The sequence below is a fragment of the Myodes glareolus genome, chromosome 9 (genome assembly GCF_982192425.1).
Source record: "Myodes glareolus chromosome 9, mMyoGla1.1, whole genome shotgun sequence".
Classification (NCBI taxonomy): domain Eukaryota; kingdom Metazoa; phylum Chordata; class Mammalia; order Rodentia; family Cricetidae; genus Myodes; species Myodes glareolus.
In genome coordinates this window covers 91,521,297-91,540,350 of record NC_142034.1, presented here as the reverse complement: position 1 = coordinate 91,540,350, position 19,054 = coordinate 91,521,297, and the positions used below count along the sequence as shown (strand labels likewise).

The following is a 19,054-nucleotide window of genomic DNA, read 5'->3' as shown; positions in this document are numbered from 1 at the left end:
TTCATCTTGTTAAAGATGTCTGTTGGCTCTGTCTTCACATAGTTAAAGATCAGGCCAGTTCATGTGTGATAATTGTGGTTCAGGAACAACAGAAATCAATAGTGTTCCATTCTTTTTCTCTCATTTAATGAAAAATTCTTGGTTCCTATTGAGCTGCAACCTTTAAAATTCTGGTACTTTAGAACTATCTTAGATCTTAATTCCTACTTTCTTTGAGTTTTAATACCAGCCCTCTAGAGATAGGAGCTTACAACTTTCTCTGCTCTTTGCTGAATGTCTGTATAGTCCTGGGTGTACATTGTGTTTGGCCTTTTAGAGTCCCACATAGAGGTTTAGGTTTTCTGGATATATCATTTCCTGGTGTTAATTTGGTTTTGTTGTTGTTCTATTTTGTTTTTATTCTTTAAAGACAGTCTGGCTATGCAAGCTCAAGCAGGCCTCAAAGTTAATGTCATCCTGCCTCACACAGTTGAATGCAGGGATTACAGACGTACACCACTATGCCTGCCAGCTGGCTTCTTATTCGGCCTAAATGTTTCACTATCTCCAACAGGTGCAATGTTAAACAACTGTTGCATTTTTGTTTCTGAACCTAAGACTTCACACATGTAAGGCAAATGTTCTATGCTTTTAGCTTCTGCTTATTTTTGACAAATGTCTCCAGAGAAAAAGCTGCTCATACAAGAGTATCTCGGGAAACACACTAAAGAGATTTCATGAATGGCATTTTCCAAAGAACTTCCAGATAGGCCAAATAATGCCAATTCTGAAAATAGGGCCTAGAAAGAAGTCCAGTCTTGTGGTTCACACCTGTTACCACAGTCTTGATGCAGTGAGTGAGAAGAGGCAGTCAAGGGCATGCATGAGACTTGTACCACAGTGCTCACTGACTCATCTGCTCTGATAAGAAAGAAGAAATGTATGTGATAGTGCAAGCCTCTGGCTGGTCCACTAGTACTGGTTTATTTTGACAGCTTTGCCACTGTCTTCATTGTGTTTATGCAGCAGGGGATTTCTGGAAGTCATTTTATTTTCCTGATACCCTTAATTGTGCTCTAAGGAGATTTAGACACTGATTTATTTATTTTTGTTTTATGATGATGTGTTTGTCTGCATATATGTTATATATGGTCCAGTGCCCATAGAGACCAGTAGAGGGTGTCAGATCATCTGGAACTGGAGTTAACAGGCAATTCAGCCGTTGTAAACTGCCCAATTAACAGCCAAACCCGAGTCCTTCTCAAGAGCAGTCAGTACTCTAGAATGCCTAACCCACCTCTCTAGTCTCTAGATGGTGACTTAAAACACCTTGTATATGTGCTTACATCATTAACTACTTAGTATGCTCTGCACTCGTTTGTAGAGTTGGACAGCTGTTATTTTCCTTCAGTTTAGTGTTTGTAGTGGTATACATCTATATAGTTAGTCCTCTTAGCTTCTGTATGTCTGGCAAAGTTTTATTTTCTCTTTGAATCTGTGTTTGTATTATTTATAGTTATAACATTTGCTTTGTGTTGTTAGTGTAATGCTGCCCTTAGAAATTGAATTGGGAGGGTTTCTTATTTTCTGAAAGTGACTGAGGGATTGGCATGATTTCTTCCTTACAAAGAGATAAAGTCTACATGGAAATAGATAGAATTGCATTTCTTTATGCCTTTAAATATTTACTTATATTTATTTATTTTAAATGTATGAGTGTGCTTGTTTGCCTGCATGCAAGAAGAGGGCATCAGATCCCATTATAGATGGTTGTGAGCCACCATATGGTTGCTGGGAATAGAACTCAGCACCTCTTGAAGAGCAGCCAGTGGTCTTAACCACTGAGCCATCTCTCTAGCCCACCTTTAAATAAATATTTATGTATTAAGAGTTTATGGATGACCTGCCCGCTCAGGTCTGAAATCCAAGCACTTGAGAGACTGAGGCAGAAGAATTGCCTTGGTAAAGGCTAGCCTAGGTTTCATAGTAAGTTCTAGGCCATCCCAAACTACAGTTTGAGACCTGTCTCAAAGAAGAAGAAAAATTGAGAAAGGACTGGCAAGAAGGTTTAGTTAGTAAAGTGTTCTTTTGTAAGCATGAGGGCCTGTGTTCACATTCTCAACACCCATGTAAAAAAGCCAGGCATGCAGTACACATCTGTATTCCCATTGCTAGAGAGACCAAGAGGGAGATCCCAAGCTCACTGGACAGCTAACTTAGCTGTGTTGTTGAGCTCCAGGTTTAGCATGAGAGCCTATCTCAAAAAAAAAAAAAAATAAGATGAAGCCAGGTGGTGGTGGCACACCTTTAATCCCAGCACTTGGAAGGCAGAGGCAGAGACAGGTGGATCTTTGTGAGTTCGAGGCCAGCCTGGTCTACAAGAGCTAGTTCCAGGACGGGCTCCAAAAACTACAGAAAAACCCTGTGTTGAAAAACCAAACAAAATAAGATGGAGAGTAACCTAAGAAAGTCACACAATGCCAACCTCTGGCTACCTACCATATGTACACAAACACACAAACTAGTCAGTATGCTTGAAAGACCTGAGTTTGATTCCCTGGCACCTATGCCAAAAGAAGCTGGACATTGTGGTGGCATTTTTTTTTTTAATGCCAACACCAGAAAGGTGGAGACAGGTGGATCCTTGGAACTCTGCCCAGCCAGATTTGTCTACTTGTGAGTTCATACCAGAACTGAGAAACTTGGTCTCTGGAAAGAAAGGAGGGAAGGATGAAAAGTTTGTGAATGGTGCCCAAGGAATGACACCCAAGGTTGTCCTATGGCCAGACACATACACAGACAGACAGACAGACAGATACACACACACACACACATACACACACACACACACACACATGGTGAAATGTGGGGCCTACTAGGGGTCAAACCAAGGGCCTCTTGCATAGTGCTGAAGACAGAACTGAAGACTTTGGTGTTAGTGCCAGGGAAGTGTTTTTAGCACTGAATTATACCTACCTAAGTAAAGATTTATTATTATCCTTTCATTTCTATAGGATCTATAGTTATGCCACATCTAACATTTCTAATCCTGGCAGTTTTGTCCTAGTTAGCCCAGCAGTTTGTTGACTCTACAAATATTTTTAAAGAATTAGTTTTTGGTTTTATTGATTTTTTTTTGTCTATTGATTTTCTGATTTCTGCTCTTTATTACTTTCTTTAAGCTTGCTTTCAATTTAATTTGCTATATTTTTGTTTTTTCCTTTTTTTGTAGCGGTTTGGATCAAATCTAGACCCTGTATATGAAGGCAAATGTTCTACCTCTGAGTTATATACATAGCTTTAGGCTCTATTACTAATTTGACACTAACAGTGTTTTGGGGAGCATACCTACATTTTTGGTCTCTTGTAGTTTCATTTTCTTTCCTTCCAACACATTTAAAGATTTTCCTTTAACCTGTGGTTAAAATGTATTTGGAACTTTTCCAGGAAACTTTTTTTTTTTTTTTTTTTTTTGGAAGACAAGATCTCCTGTAACTTGGACTGACCTTGAACTTGGTATGTACTCAAGGCTGGCCTTGAACTCCTGATTCTTCTGCTTTTGCTTTTCAAATGCTGGGGCTATAGGTGTATATGCCCAGTTCCAGATACTGTTATTATCAATGTCTAACAGTTCTGTTCTGGCTGTAGAACATGTAAGTTGTTTGATTTCCACTTTAGTGTTTGACTCAGAGAGGGATCTGTGTTGGTGAATCTCTGCCCATGTGATAGGAATTTAGGTTCTCTTGGGTATGGTGGTATGCATGCTTATAATCCCAGCATTTGGGAAGTAGAGACAGGAGGAGGATCTGGAATTCAAGGCCATCTATCCTCTTCTGCACAGAAAATTTTAAGCTGACCTGGGCTACATGAAAAGACCCTCCCTGTCTCAACAAACAAAAATCCCTAAGCCCCATAACCAAAAAGAATTTTTGTTTTGTAGTTATGTAGAGTAATGCTCTATCATGTTGGTTAATAATGTTCCTATTACTGGTTGAGAATACTAAGGTCTCTAAGTATGACTGTGGAATGATCTGTTCCTACCTTAGTTCTGCTGGCTTATCTATGCTAGGTGATGTGTTTATGACTGTTTGTGTTCTTGATGAATAGCCTCAGCATTTATCTCTGTAGTGCTCCCTTGCTTTAAGATCTACTTCAGCTATTAATATAGCCACACTTACACTCTTTTGTTCCCCTAGTGTTTGCTTTCTGTCCTTTTGCTTTTAGCCTTTCTGTGTCAGCATATTTACAGATTCTTGTAGACGGTGTGCAGTATCACATTTATTTCTCTCCCCATTTAAAAAAAAAACAACAGGACAGTTGTTTATTGTGCGCCACCATGGTGCACTTGTTGTGGAGGTCAGAGGACTTTTTTCAGGAATTGGTTCTTTCTATGGGTTCTAGAAGTCAAACTTAAGTCACTAGCTTTGGCCACATGTGCTAAGCCTTCTTGTCAGTCCATTTACCTTTTAAAAAAAATCTCTATCTCTCTCTCGCTCTCGCTCTCTCTCGCTCGCTCGCTCGCTCGCTGTGTGTGTGTGTTATGCATGCTTGGAGGCCAGAAGAACACAGCACATTATATCCTTTAGTGGGGTTGCCAGCTTGTTGACCAAAGTAGAGAAGAAAGGGCAGGACCCTCAGTGCCCTGTCCACTTTCCAATGACCCAACCTCTTAAAGAGCACATCACTACTTCAATATCCCATAGCAGGGACACTGGCTGCTTATCCACCATGACTTACACACCTTTGTTGATTTGCTTTTTGCAGTCATATCTATTTTAAGAGTCAGAGGAGAAAATTCATTTTTATTTTCTCATATAATTTGGTTTAACTACTTGTCCTTCATTTCTGAGCCCTCTGCTGTCATTGTCCATCAGTTGTCAGAACTTTCCTTAACATTTTTTTATTGTTGTTTTGTTTTGCATCTGTTCTGCTAATAAATTCTCCTAGTTTTCCATCATTTTTGTTTTTCAGCCAAGGACATAATTTTATTGGATACCAAATTTGAGGTTGACAGTTTGATACTTAGCTATTTAACATTGTCTTACCTTCTGCCCTCTGGTTTCTAAACAAAGTCCACTGACACTTGAGTCATCCTTCAGTATGTAATACATGACTTTGCTCTGATTGCTTCACGATCTCTTCAGTTTTGATTTTCAGAAGTTTGACTATGCTGTATGTTTTTGCGAGTTTTGAAAAAATTATATCTGTCTATCTATGTGTGTATATGTGTGTCTGTGTATCAACCACATGTGTGCCCTAGTGCTCATGGAGGCCAGGAAAGGGTGTTATCCCCTAGGAGTGAAGTTACATACGGTTGTGAGACACCATGTGGTGCTCTGAAGAGCAACCAGTGCTCTTAGCTGCTCAGCATCTCCTCAGCCCTACTTGTGATTTTTCAGCTTTCCCTTTGGGGTTAAGTGAGCTTTTTGAAGTTAAATGTGTCTCACACATGTGAGATCTCAGCTCACACATTCACAAACATCTTTAAATACTAGTATTGTCTTTTCTGTCTGAATTTCCAGTGCTGTACATTCAGGACTTTTTCCCCATCCCTTGTACATGTTAGAAGAGCTTTCTACTACTGAACTACAACCCCAAGTCTTAAAGTGTTCAGTGTGTGTGTGTGTGTGTGTGTGTGTGTGTGTGTGTGTGTGAAATACAACCCCAAGTCTTAAAGTTTTTGGTGTGTTTGTGTTTGTGCATGTTCCACCACAGCACATGTATGGAAGTCAGAGGACAGCATTGTGCAGTTGGTTCTCTCCATCCTTTGTCATATGAATTCTGGGGGTCAAACTTAGATTGTTAAGCCTGGCAGCAAGTGCTTTTACTTGTTGACTCTTCTCGATGGCCTCTCCTTCCTTCCTTCCTTCCTTCCTTCCTTCCTTCCTTCCTTCCTTCCTTCCTTGTCTGTCTGTCTGTCTGTCTGTCTGTCTGTCTGTCTGTCTGTCTGAATTTCACTGAACTCCCGTGTAGAGCAGACTGGTTTCAGATTCACAGGGATCAACCTGTGTGTCTGCTTCTGGAGTGCTGCAGTTAAAGGTGTGTGCCACCATACCCAGCCATCCATCAACTTCTCTTGTTCCCATTCCCTTTAAACTATTTCTCCTCTAACAGTTTGTTTTCTACTTTATGTGGTAATTTAAATGTCATATAACATGTGCTAGCATGTTTTTTAAAGCAAAGATACAGAATGAAAACAGTGATATTTGGATTAACAGTTCTTAACTAGGAAAGAATTTCAGTGATTTTTGTTTTTGTTTTCGTTTTGACTTGGTTTGGTTTTTCGAGACAGGGTTACCCAGTAGCTGTGGAGCCAGTCCTAGAACCCACTATGTAGATGAGGCTGGTTTCAAACTTACAGAGATCCTCCTGCCTCTGTCTTCCGAATTCTGGGATTAAAGGCATGCGTGCACCAGCACCACCCACTAGATTTCAGATTTTAAGAATAGCTGAAGTATACTTTGTGAAGTTGGCGAAATTGTGACACCTATGTATGTCTGTCTGTCTGTCTGTCTCTCTCTCTCTTTCTCTCTCTCTCTCTCTCTCTCACACACACACACACATACACAAACACACACAAATGTTCACCCACATACGTGGTGATTCTGGTGCATATTAATTGGCAAGTTCTGAGCATAAAGCTCTACAAGTCTTAGAAACAGTAAGCTTTCCTTGCCTATACAGTACCATGGGCAATATAAAACCAAATTCTTTCATAGTGCCTGGATGCTGCTGTTGTGGGCTTCTGTAAATTGTAGGGAAGCTGAGACACTTCCCTTTGAACAGGACTACACCAGACAGTATCTCAAGGAGTTTGTTGATGTCATTGTGGCCATCCTTGTTGGAATGGATGTTTTGGACAAGGTCACAGATGTAGTGATATGTAATGCCAGTGTTCACATGAGAGCTGAGTGTCTCCCAAGACTCCCCGAATTCATCCAGTGAGATGAACCTTGGATGATTGATGTCTTTGATCCAAAAAATAATCCAGATTAATTGGTTTTTATAGTGCCTCCCTATCCCACACTTGACTACTGTATAATCTCCTGAATTAGTGGTTCTGTGGCAGAGTCCTCCAGCCAGGACTTGTGTCATTGAGTGTCTGCTGTGCTGTTCACTGCCTGTGATCTTAGCATCCACTATGGCAGTTTGAGAAGCAGTAGACTCCACAGTGGCTACCCACTCAAACATGGTCTGATCAAATGAGTTTTCTCCTCTTAAATACCAAAGAGGTCTGAGCAGATAACTTCCTGTCCATGGAGCTCTCAGCTAATTACTCTTTCTTGCTAATCCTTTGCCTCAGTGTGTGGGTTGCCATGCTGGTTTGATGGTACTGATCTGTGCTGACCCCAGTTTGGTGTAGACTCTTCTATTACTGACAAACAGTAACTAGAGGCAGAAAAGATGTCTAATACCTTGTGGTTGTGGCAGAATGCATAGCTTGGCTCAGGCGTTGCAGCTTATATTTGACTAGCAACTGTTTTATCACCTCAGGCCTAAAGCTATAGCCTTCTCAAATAGTGTTGACCTGAAAACTCTTCATAGCCATGAGATCAGTCCACAGGATGTCTACACCGCCTGCACTCTTCAGGAGTTTTCCAATAGCTCTCTACCATTAGGGGCCGTTTTTGATACCCTGAAGGTTTCTCAATCACTAAGAAACTGGCTTACTCCTGACAGTGTGCTAGCTAGGTACAGGGAACATCATCTCTGCCAGGAAGGACAGTATCTTCCAGTCAAAAGAGTGATGCAGGGGATACTGAAAGCTGCTAGCTTTCTGGACTTGTTATAGCTGAGATGAAAAGGCAAAAGATACAGAGAGAGTTGGGAAAGAGCATCAGGTAAGTGTTCACACAGGTTGTCAGAGGAGTTCTCTTCACCTGTTTCTCTGTGTTTCATTACACCCCCTATTACAGTGTTATGCCGGTCTAGTTTACCAAAAGCTTCATATCAATCCTAGCAGATTACCCCATCAGGAAACAGGACTTTCTTATTAGCCAGAGGAAACCAACAAAGTACATCTTGAAGAATTCTTATGTTTTCTAGGTTTATTTATTTATTATGTATACAGTGTTCTGTCTGCATGTATGCCTGCAGGCCAGAAAAGGGAGACAGATCTCATACAGAGGGTTGTGAGCCACCATGTGGTTGCTGGGAATTGAACTTAGGACCTCTGGAAGAACAGCTAGTGCTCTTAACCGATAAGCCATCTTTCCAGCATCCCTCTTACGTTTTCTTAATGTTCATCTGATATTTATGCATCTCTCCCCATATGCCCTCATGGTGTCATTAAGATGGATCTCTGGAGTATAAAGGCAAAAAGAACCCCCAAGATTTGTTTGTTTGTTTCAAGACAGTTTCTCTGAGTAGTTCTGACTGTCCTGGAATTTTCTCTGTAGACCAGGCTACCTCAAAGATGAACCCCCAAGATTTCTATCTAAGCCTTGCCTTGAACCATGAAGTCACTGTTGAACTACATATGATTGTTCTGACAACTGGAGGACATTCTTACAGAATATAAAATTAAGTAACCCTCCTGACTATGTAGATATTCAAATGCTGATCTCTATGCTTAACAGGTCAAGACCTGGTTGGTGTTTGGTAACTGTGCCAGGTGTTTCCCTGGTCTCATAGCAAATGTTTGAAGATGTTGCAAGCATGGAGCTCTGATTTCAGCCTGCATGCTTCACTCTGGTGTTAACTGGTCAGGAAGGAATGAGATGGAGCATTGCAGCCCTGCACCTCTAAGGATTCTTTCAACTGCACTCATTCAGTTAAGCCCACCTCTTCTTTCTAGGGGTGATCGTAATGCTTAGGTACTATAGTTTTCATTTCCAGATTCATTTATTTATTTATTTTTGTTTGATTGCTTGTTTGTTTATTGAAACAGGGTCTCACTGTGTAGCCCTGGCTGGCCTCAGACTTGGATATCTGCCTGCGTCTTCCTTCTGAGTGCTAGAATTTAAGGCATGCACCACTACATCTGGCCTCATTTCTAGAATTTACATTTGTTTGTTGATGGTAATTTGTTCTCTTCTAAGAACTTTTGGTGCTAGGCATGGTAGCATGTGCCTGTATTCCTAGTACTTAGAAGTTTGATGCAGGAGGATGGTGACTTTAAGATGGTCTGATCTATGTAGTGAGACCTATCTCAAAAAACCAGAAGAAAGAAGAAAGCAGGGAAAAGAGGAAAGGGCTTTTATTTCAGTTTGTTTTTAATCTTATAAAACATAATTGTAACTTTTAAAGTCTTTGATCATTTCAACATCTGGATCATCTCAGAACTTTCCATTTGTTTATCGTCTTTTCTCTTGAAAATTGGCCACATATTTCTTTTGTATTGAGCAATACTGGATTGTTTCCTGGACATCTTGAACATTTGAAAGAGTCTAGGTCTTTATTAGATTTCCTGAAGACTATCAGTTTGCTTTGCTTTGTTTCACAGTTTTAACCCTCAACCTAGTTGCTTCAGACTGATTTCTTTGTGTGTTAGCGGTTCTGATGTATGTCCATTTGCTTTTCAAAGCCTTTGTTAGGCTTAATAGCAGCACATCCTAGTAATTGCTGGTTTGTTTATATCAGAGCCATTACTGTGCTGCTTTATGGCCAGTGCTCGCAGATCATTGGTGAATCGGAGATTAGGTTTAGTTCACACACAGAATTTTAGGCTGTTCTCCATCTATTTGTACTGTGGAGTACTGTTGTCTATCTGTCCATCTATTCATCTCTCCACTCCAAAGGCCATTGTTCTGTACCTTTTTGCGGGGCGCCATCCTGTCCAGCAGGAAAGAACCCCACCAAAAACGAGAATTCCTTCTCTGGTCACATCTTTATTTGGAGCATTCCCTTGAGGAAAATTGGGGGAAGGGACGATAGAGCAGGGACGAGAGAAAGCTTAGAGAGAGAGCGTTGGGCCCCGAGGCAGCTGCTTTTAAACGGTGGAGCAGCTTGAACGCTGTCCTGATTGGTTAATGCCATTCTGCTGGTCTGAGCATGTGCAGGCAAGGGTGCAGGCAGGGTTGCTCAGCCCCACGTGGCTACCTCCAAACTGCAGGACCACCTGTGCCTCCAGGTGGCTCCCAACATCTCCCCCTAATTATTGTCTTTAAGAGCAATAAGGCAAAACTATTTTCCAATCTGGTCCCCACCTAGACGCAGCATGCCAAGGATATCTCTGCTCCCACCCATCTCCAAGGAGGGAGAAAGGCAGAATAGAGTCAGTCAGAAAATTGTTAAGAGATAAGAGGTTGCACAGGGTGTTGCTCAAGTCGATGGTGTGAAACAGCTGCTCTTGGCACTGCCCAGAAGGTCATCTCTGCTGTCTCCACACGAATCTTCCACAGCAGGACACTCAGCATCCACTGGGTCATCTTCTTTATCTCTCTGGTCGGTCTCGCTGGCATCCAGATGTATGTCAGCATTCCTAGAAAAACATAAACAAAACTCTCCTCCCAAATTAACATTTAAGAGTACTAAAAACTCTCAGTGTAAAAATTCAGCACAATCAGTACTGGAAGTAGGCTGGTTTTGAACTTAGAGATCTGCAGGTCTCTGCTTCAAAAAGCAAATCTTGTTTGCCTGTACCAGCAAAATTTTGAATTAAAAATTAAGTGTAAAGAATGCAAGAGAAATCAAATCCTTTCTCTGGGGGAAGCTGTCACTGGTAGTGTAGTCCCCCTCTATTGTTTAAAAACCAAAGCAGTTGTCACTGGGAATTGAACTCATAACCTTTGGAAGAGCAGGCAGTGCTCTTAACCTCTGAGCCATCTCTCCAGCTCCCCTATTCAGATGGAAAAACCTCTAGGTAACATTGTTTATTTCACCCGTTGCCAGGGGCAATAGGTAATGATAACCAGGTTGACGCGCCTTTATTATGATAATTAGGACCAGTTCTTTGAGGGAGAATGGACGTCGATCATCTGGCTACTTCCTGCTGACAAAGGGGCGATGTTTGGGGGATAAATGTTTTCATCTGACTAATCTTTTGGCGACAAATGTTTTTATCTGACTAAATTCTTGGCGACCTTGGCTGAGGGCGGCGGCAGCAGCGGACAGCGGCGGCTGCCACAGCTCCGCCTCTGAAGCCCATAATGGCGCGCTCCGCATGGCCCAAAGGCATGGCTCCGCCCCGGGCCTTGCGCGGGCTCGCCGTTTCACCTCAGGCAATGAACTCGCACCGCCGGCTGTGAGTCTTTTTCAAGCTCCGGCGAGGGGGGGGGGCATCCGCCCACCCGTGGAGGGCCCGGTCTGCCCGCGCGCGGAGCCCCGTTCTCTGGGAACTCACCTCCCCGCTCGCCCATGTTGCTATGGAAACACAGTTTTTCCGCAGAGCCGATTCAGCTCCTCTCTGCCTTCTATGGCGCCGCTGCTCACCACACAGCTTCCGCCTCAGTCAGGCGAGTCCGCTCAGGTGCTGAAAAGGTCCTCCAAAAACCATAGCCCCGCCAGAAGGCCTCTGATGTCACACGGACTTTAGCCCGCCCGCGACCTGGCTATTCGCAGGCCTCTGCGGACTCCAGCAAATTTCCCGCCAGCAACTGGTTAGCATGGCCACGCCTCCCGAACGAGCTAGCACTGGAGAGTGCAATTTTGCGTCTCCCTCCTGAGTAGCTGGGATTACAGGTGTGCACCACCGTGCCTGGCCCACTTCCGTGTTTCTAATCAGGCATTACCGCTCAAAGGCGGGCCGGCTGCCGCCAGCACTCTCAGCACGATCAAGCAGCTTGTCTTTCTCAGTCAAAAAATTAAAGTTTTTTGTACGTGAGAGCCAGAGACTGAGCTCTCTTATCAAAATTAGGCGAAAATCACCTCCAAAAGCTCTGTGGCTCTTTAAGAACAGGGAAGGCAGTGATCAAACTCGCCTCCCTACGAGACTGTTGCCTCCAGTCTCTAACAGCGAGTACGCAGGTGGACAGAGAGGGAGCGGAAGCCGCGGTCTCCCGTACCCCATCGTCCTCAAAGTCCCGCCTTAGTTACCTCGCCTTTTTTGCTGCTGTTTACATTCCTCCTGCACTGAACTTAAGGGATTTTTCTTCCCCGTTGCTTTCTGTACCTTCTTTCAGATACCTTAACTTTGATTTTTTTTGTATTTTTTTTTTTATTTAGGCCTATCCTTTGAAATTCTTTTCTCTCCCCTTTTTGGGGGATTCACAGACGTCACTCACCGCTCCACGTGTTCAGAGTTCTGAAATTCAAGGCTCTCTGTGTCCTGGTGTCTGATTTCAGCTTTTTTTTTCCGGGCTTTCAGGGTCCCCCGGCGTAGTTGTCAGGGTCCCTCAGCGTCCCGGAGTTTCGAGCACCAGTTGCGGGGCGCCATCCTGTCCAGCAGGAAAGAACCCCACCAAAAACGAGAATTCCTTCTCTGGTCACATCTTTATTTGGAGCATTCCCTTGAGGAAAATTGGGGGAAGGGACGATAGAGCAGGGACGAGAGAAAGCTTAGAGAGAGAGCGTTGGGCCCCGAGGCAGCTGCTTTTAAACGGTGGAGCAGCTTGAACGCTGTCCTGATTGGTTAATGCCATTCTGCTGGTCTGAGCATGTGCAGGCAAGGGTGCAGGCAGGGTTGCTCAGCCCCACGTGGCTACCTCCAAACTGCAGGACCACCTGTGCCTCCAGGTGGCTCCCAACACCTTTTAACTGGAAAGAGATTCCTTTCAGCTGTTTAGAGTACTACCCTATGCTCCCACATAACCAATATGGCCTTTTAAGATAACACGATGAAAAAAAGTGATGTAAAGAATAGAGAAGAAATAACCTCACTTTCTTTATGTTGTATTACTTTTTTCTTTTTCCTGGTTACTTTGTCTCTAAACCAGGTTTTCTCACTTAAGTTTTTGTTGACCAGCGCTTTGGTGCCTGAACCAGGGTGCAGTGTGGATGAGGCCAGAGGTTGACTTCGTCCTATTTTAAGATAGGATCTCTGGCTGGGAGGTGTAACTCATTTGAAAGAGTACTTATCTAACGTTAACAAAACCCTGGGTTTAATTCCCAGCACTGCACAAACCAGGCATGGTGCTGGACACTTGTAATGCCAGCATTCAGGAGATACAGGCAGGAGAATCAGAAGTTTAAGGCCATCTTTGACAACATAACAAGTTATAGACCAACCTAGGCTACGTGGGACCCCGTCTTGAAAATGGAAAAGATGGATTGTCTTACTGAATCTGGGGCTCCCTGTTTTTGCCAAGCTAGCTGCCAGTGTGCCCCTGGATCTGCCTGTCTCAGCCCTCCAAGAATTGAGGTTACAAAGGCATGCCCCAGACTCTTAAATGGGTGCTGGGGATCCAAATTTAGGTCTCACTCTTGTTCTGAGCCATCTTGCCAGCCCCTCATTTCTGTTTCTAAGATTTCTTTTTTCTGCATTTCCATACTGGAACTGCCGGAGATCAAATCTGAGAGAAAAAAATATAAAAAATGGAAGAATGATTAGTTCAGTGAGGATGATTCTTTATGTTTGGCTTCTGCCTGCCACTCTGATCAGCTTTTCAGAACCTTCAGTTAATTGTGTTTTGCATTTTGTCCCAAATTTCTGCTACAGTCAGTGAGAAAGATGGACTTCAGTATGTTACATTTTGGCCTATACCAAATGTCCAGGGTTATTTTAACAGTAAGAACTGGGAGGAAGAAAAAGTAATGTTGCAATTTACCAAGTGAAATTAAGCACCCTTTGAAGTATTGTTATTGAGTTATTTAGTCTTTGTTCTAAATAAGCTCCATTGCATGGAGAGTTTCCCCACAGTTCTCTTCTGTTGCTGGTCTCTTATTGTTGGCCTGTTAGTTTTACTGCTCATTGAACATGATAATATGTAGGCGCAGAAAACATACCTAAATAGAAACATGAAGCTGCTTAGAGGTTAGCTGCCTGACCTGTTGAAAGTTGAACTATTGTATCTGTGTCCTGCCCCCATTTGTTTTATAATATGAGTGCTGAGTGCAGTGACTTTTGTAAATCCTTTGAGTTCTGATCCCTTTTTGCTGAAAACTTGTGTCTTCACTCTCTCTCCCTACCTTTTACTATTTACTGTCAAAGGAGACCAAGCTGCTTCTTCAGCACTGGCCTGAGAAGTGACTTTAGCTCACAGATATGTCATCACCTTAGCTAAAGAACCAGTTCACTGCTCCCACAGAACACTGAAGTGTAAACACAGTTCAGCCAGGTTTTTGTCTCTTTATAACGAGGATCACCTTTGTTCCATCCAGTTCAGTAACATTCTTTGTTTCTGAGTTGTCATTTCAGTGGTTTTTACTTTCCATGTTTCTTTCACCATCCTTTTCATGACTATTCATACTTTCTCTAGAATATAAAGGATTTTGGATTTTCTTTTAAAATTTTTATTATATTTATTCTCTCAGTCTGTCTGTCTCTCTCTCTGTCCACTTAACACAACTCATATGTGGAGGTCAGAGGACAAGTTCCAGGAGTCAGTCCTATCTTTCTACCATATGGGGCCCAAGGACAGAGCTCAAGTAAGTAGGTTCAGTGATAAATCACCGTTTACCTGCTTAGCCGTCTCATCAGCCTCTCTTTTCTTCTAGAACACTCTGCAGAAGTGCCTTTAGCAATCTCTTCTCAGAAACACTGGCTTTTTCTAGCATGCACATGCCTCAAAAATCTTTGCTATAGTTTTGTTGTAATAGGAGTGGCGGGCCGCTTCCTGTCAAAATAATTACACGGAAACTGTATTCATCTAAACACTGCCTGGCCCATTATTTCTAGCCTCATAATGGCTAATTCACATCTTAATTAATCCATTTCTAATAATCTGTATGTCACCACGAGCTCGTGACTTCCCGGCATGAGTCTAACCAGCATCCTTCTTGGAGAGGAGAGCCATGGAGTCTGCCTGACTCTGCTTTCTTTCTCCCAGCATTCTGTTCAGTCTACTCCACCTCTCTAAATTCTGACCTATCAAAAGGCCAAGGCAGTTTCTTTATTTAACCAATGAAAGTGACACATAGACAGATGACCTTCCTACATCATAGTTTAGAACTTGAATGTCTTTTTTTAAGTCCCTCATCTTAAAGACTTGAATCCCAGGATGGTATTTGGGGAGGTTCTAGAACCTGACAGGCTTTAGGTCTTTCAGGACTTTGATGGCAATAATGAGACCCTGACAGTCTCCTTATTCTCCGTGTTTCTTTGCTCAGTTAACATCAGCCATGTGCTTCTACCAGTGTGGGTCTTCACAGACACAAAGGATCTAGACTGAAATCTCTAAAAGTATGAGCTCAAATACCCATTTCCTCATTATCTGTTGATTTTCTTAGGTGTTTTGTTACAGTGGCAGTGCTGGGTCACCCTCTTCCATCCGCTACTTGCACAGCCATTTCTACCCTTTTAGGTATTCATTACAATGCCCTGCTTCTTGGTGACAGTATCTATTTTAGTCAGGTCAGGTCGCTGTAACAGTACTGTAGACTGGGTGACTTCTGAAATTTATTTCTCACAATTCTGAAAGTTGGGATCTCTAATATTGAGGTGATTGATTTGATGTTTTGTAAGGTCCCATTTGGTACCCACTTAGCTGCCTTTATCTGTCCTCTCATGGTAGTGTTATCTCTTTCTGCTAATCCCATCCTAGAGTGTCCTGCCTGCATACACTCATTACCTCCCAAAGACTCTTCCTCCAGATACCATGCTTTGGGTATTGTGGCTTGACATAGGAATTCAAGGGGATACAAACAGCTGATAACACTAAAGTGATCATATAATAGCGATTACAGATCATAGCTGAGTTCCATACACATTATGTTCATGGCTTACTACCTACAGGGTTTTGGTTTCCATAGTTTTGTGTATGTGTGAAATTATTGAAATATTAATTTCATTGAATTGTCACAACCTGGTTTAGTTTTCTGTAGTCCGTGCCTAAAAATAGATGTTTCTGTAAAGCAGTGATTCTCAGCCTTCTTAATGCTGTAACCCTTTTATAATATAGTTCCTCATGTTGTGGTGTCCCCCAACCATAAAATTATTTTGTTGTTGCTTCATAACTGTAATTTTGCTACTGTTATGAATCATAATGTAAATATCTGATATGCAAGATATCTGTGACCACCTCTTCACATTGAGAACCACTGCTCTAAGAAGCTGTGTCTCCTTTAAATTGGGATTTTCACTTAGAACTAAGTTCTGGAGCTCAGTTATTACCTAGCTCTGCTATGTTGTCACTCTAGGCATCTAGTTAAAAAGATACAAAGTATTTTTGAGCATTTTTAGGTCATAAGCTTATATTGACATTACTAATCCAGAGTTAATAAGGTTTTCTGTTTTTATGTTTTTTCCTTTTTTTAACTGAAAGTCTTCATCTATAATAACACTAATAAAAATAGCAACAGTTTCATATTCATTGAAGTCTATCTTGAGGAGACTCTGAAACTAGCTTTTCTGGTCTATAGTCGGATCGAATAAGAAATTTTGTTCAAGGTCCCTCCCCTCTTAGAGACCTATGGACTCGTAGGTTCGTTTCTGCTAGCTCCAGGAGGGCCGCAAAATCTGCTGTCAGAGTTCTGCACTGTCCTCTTAGCTTTGAAGTGACAAGAAGGTTTTCCTTTTTTTTTTTTTTTTTTTTTTTTTAATGCCTTTAGTCAGTAGCAGATAGGGTGAATTTTCTGTCCTGGTTCTTACTGCTTTAGATACTTGAAAATTGCTTGAGACGGTAATTTGTCTTTTGATGGTGATCTCTTTTGTCATCCCCACCCCCAGGCATTGTACTAGGGAAGTTGATGCTTTCCAGATTTCTGTTTGTTACAGCTGATATTATCATGGTCATATCTTGACTTTTTTTTTTTAAATTTTGTTTTTTGGAGACAGGGTTTCTCTGTGTAACAGTTCTAGTTATCCTAGAACTCTGTAGATCAGACTGGCCCCAAACTCATAGATCTGCCTGCCTCTGCCCCCAGTTGCTGGGATTAAAGGAGTCTGCCACCGTCACTCATCTTTCTTTATCTGAGGAGTCCCAAACATTAAGTCAGGAATTTTCAAAGAAAGACCAAAAGGAAGAAAAGAATTCAATCATGAGGCACTTTTTTAAGATCTCTGTCTGGGAGGAGGGATATATGGAGTTCACCCTCAGATGTCCCTCTGGCCTGGGCTTGCTACTTAGGTCAGTTTGACTGGCTGGTAAGCCCCAGTCTGTCTCTGCCTCTCCAGCACTAGAATTACAAGGATATTACGTCAGTCACAGCCTTTTATATGGGCTCTCCATCAAACTCAGGTCCTCATGTTTGCATAGCAAGGATTTTACTAACTGACCTATCTTCCCAAAGATCATTGTTTCTTATAAACAGAATGTCTAAATGAATTTGTGTTAAAAATGTTTTTAAAGTCATGTGCTACTTAGTTCCATCTGAAAAGCAAGCCTTTAGCTTTTTAGTATTAAATCTATTACAGAGTGAGGAAACAGTGCTTAACCTTTACAAGGAAAGGGGCTGGAGAAATAGCGTAGCAGTTAAGAACACTTGTTGCTCTTGCAGAGGACCCAAGTTCTGTCCTTATGTACCCAAGTCATTTTCATGTTTTAATGAGATGATAGCTTGAATTAATTTGCCAAAATAGCTTATTTTTTTTACAGTTTATTTATCTAAAGATATGTTGGGCAGTAACTCTGACTTAGATTATCATGAAGCCTTTTTTGACTTGTTTTGGTACTCTGTTGAACCCAACATAAAACTTTTAAGGTCAGATAGTGGAGTGACTTATATATTAGGACTGGAGAGATGGCTGTGTGGTTAAGGACACTGGATCTTCAGCCAGAGGACCTGAGTTCAATTCCCAATACCTAAATGGGAACTCACAACTGTCTGTAACTTCAGTATCAGGGGTTCCAACACTCTCTTCTAGCCTCTGTGGGTACTGCTCATATGTGATACACATATATGCAAGCAAAACACTCACACATGTAAAAATAAAAAAAATTAAATCTGACTTTCCCCTGGGTGGTGGTGCTGTATGCCTTTAATCGCAGCACTCAGGAGGCAGAGGCAGGTGGATCTCTGTGAGTTTAAGGCCAACTTGGTCTGCAGAATGAGTTCCAGGACAGCCTGGGCTATTACACAGAGAAACCTGGTCTCAAAAAAAAAAAAATCCCACCCTAACCCCCCAAAAAACTGACTTTTCAAATAGTAATGTTTGCCACAGAGATTTGATCATTTTAATAATGGATGTTCTACACTCAGATGATACATACTATATATGTTTAAGGTTCAGAAACCTAGACAGATTGTCATGATGCCTGGCAAGATGCTGTGAATGTCCCAGACTACCCAGATATTACACAGAAAGGTTGAAATCTGTAATTCATCTACTTTGGAATAAAGAGAATGGTGATAGGAGAAAAAAAAAAGAAACTTAGACAGAAATAAGATGAGCCTATTTCATGTCTTCAGGGTAAATACTCATTTTTGTTTTGTTTACTCCTGCAAAGGAATTATCATGGAACTTTTGACAGGATATGGTTTAAAACACATTCAGAATAATGATTACCTTAACCAACATAAATGTATCGTGTGTGTGTGTGTGTGTGTGTGTGTGTGTGTGTGTGTGTGAAAGAGAGAGAGAGAGACTCTGAGACTATGTGTTCTTGGTCTTAGTACAAATATGAGCAGAAGAAATAAAGCTACCTTTAGGTAGGTAAGGAAAGTAATTCACATACGAAAAGGGTGTTTTTACTTTTCTCTTTTTTTTAATTTGAAAACTTTTGTTTTTGTTTTGTTTTGTTTTGTTTTGTTTTTTGAGACAGGGTTTTGTAGATGGAAGTTTCTGTCCTGCCTGGTCCTGCAGCCATTCAGTCCCAAAGAAATACATAGAGGCTTATATTAATTATAAGCTCTTTGGCCTGTTAGCTCAAGCTTACTATTAACTAGCTCTTACAACTTAAGTTAACCCATAATTCTTGTCTGTGTTATGTGGCTTGGTACCTTTTATCAGTGCAGCATTCTTACCTTGCTTCATCCATGCCTGGGTGGCAACTGTGTCTAGCCTTTCCAGAATTTTCTTAGACTGGTTGTCCTGCCTATACTTCCTGCCTGGCTACTGGTCAATCAGCATTTTATTAAACCAATACAAGTGACAAAT

General features: G+C 41.8%; 1 protein-coding gene and 1 pseudogene across 1 annotated transcript in view; one reads left to right on the top strand and one right to left on the bottom strand.

Moving 5' to 3' along the window:
* The window catches only part of Ubtd2 (ubiquitin domain containing 2), a 62,594-nt gene that overhangs the window by 24,266 nt on the left and 19,274 nt on the right, over positions 1 to 19,054 (top strand). The window lies entirely within an intron of this gene.
* On the bottom strand, positions 11,130 to 11,312 carry LOC148121020 (Nuclear RNase P; annotated as a pseudogene).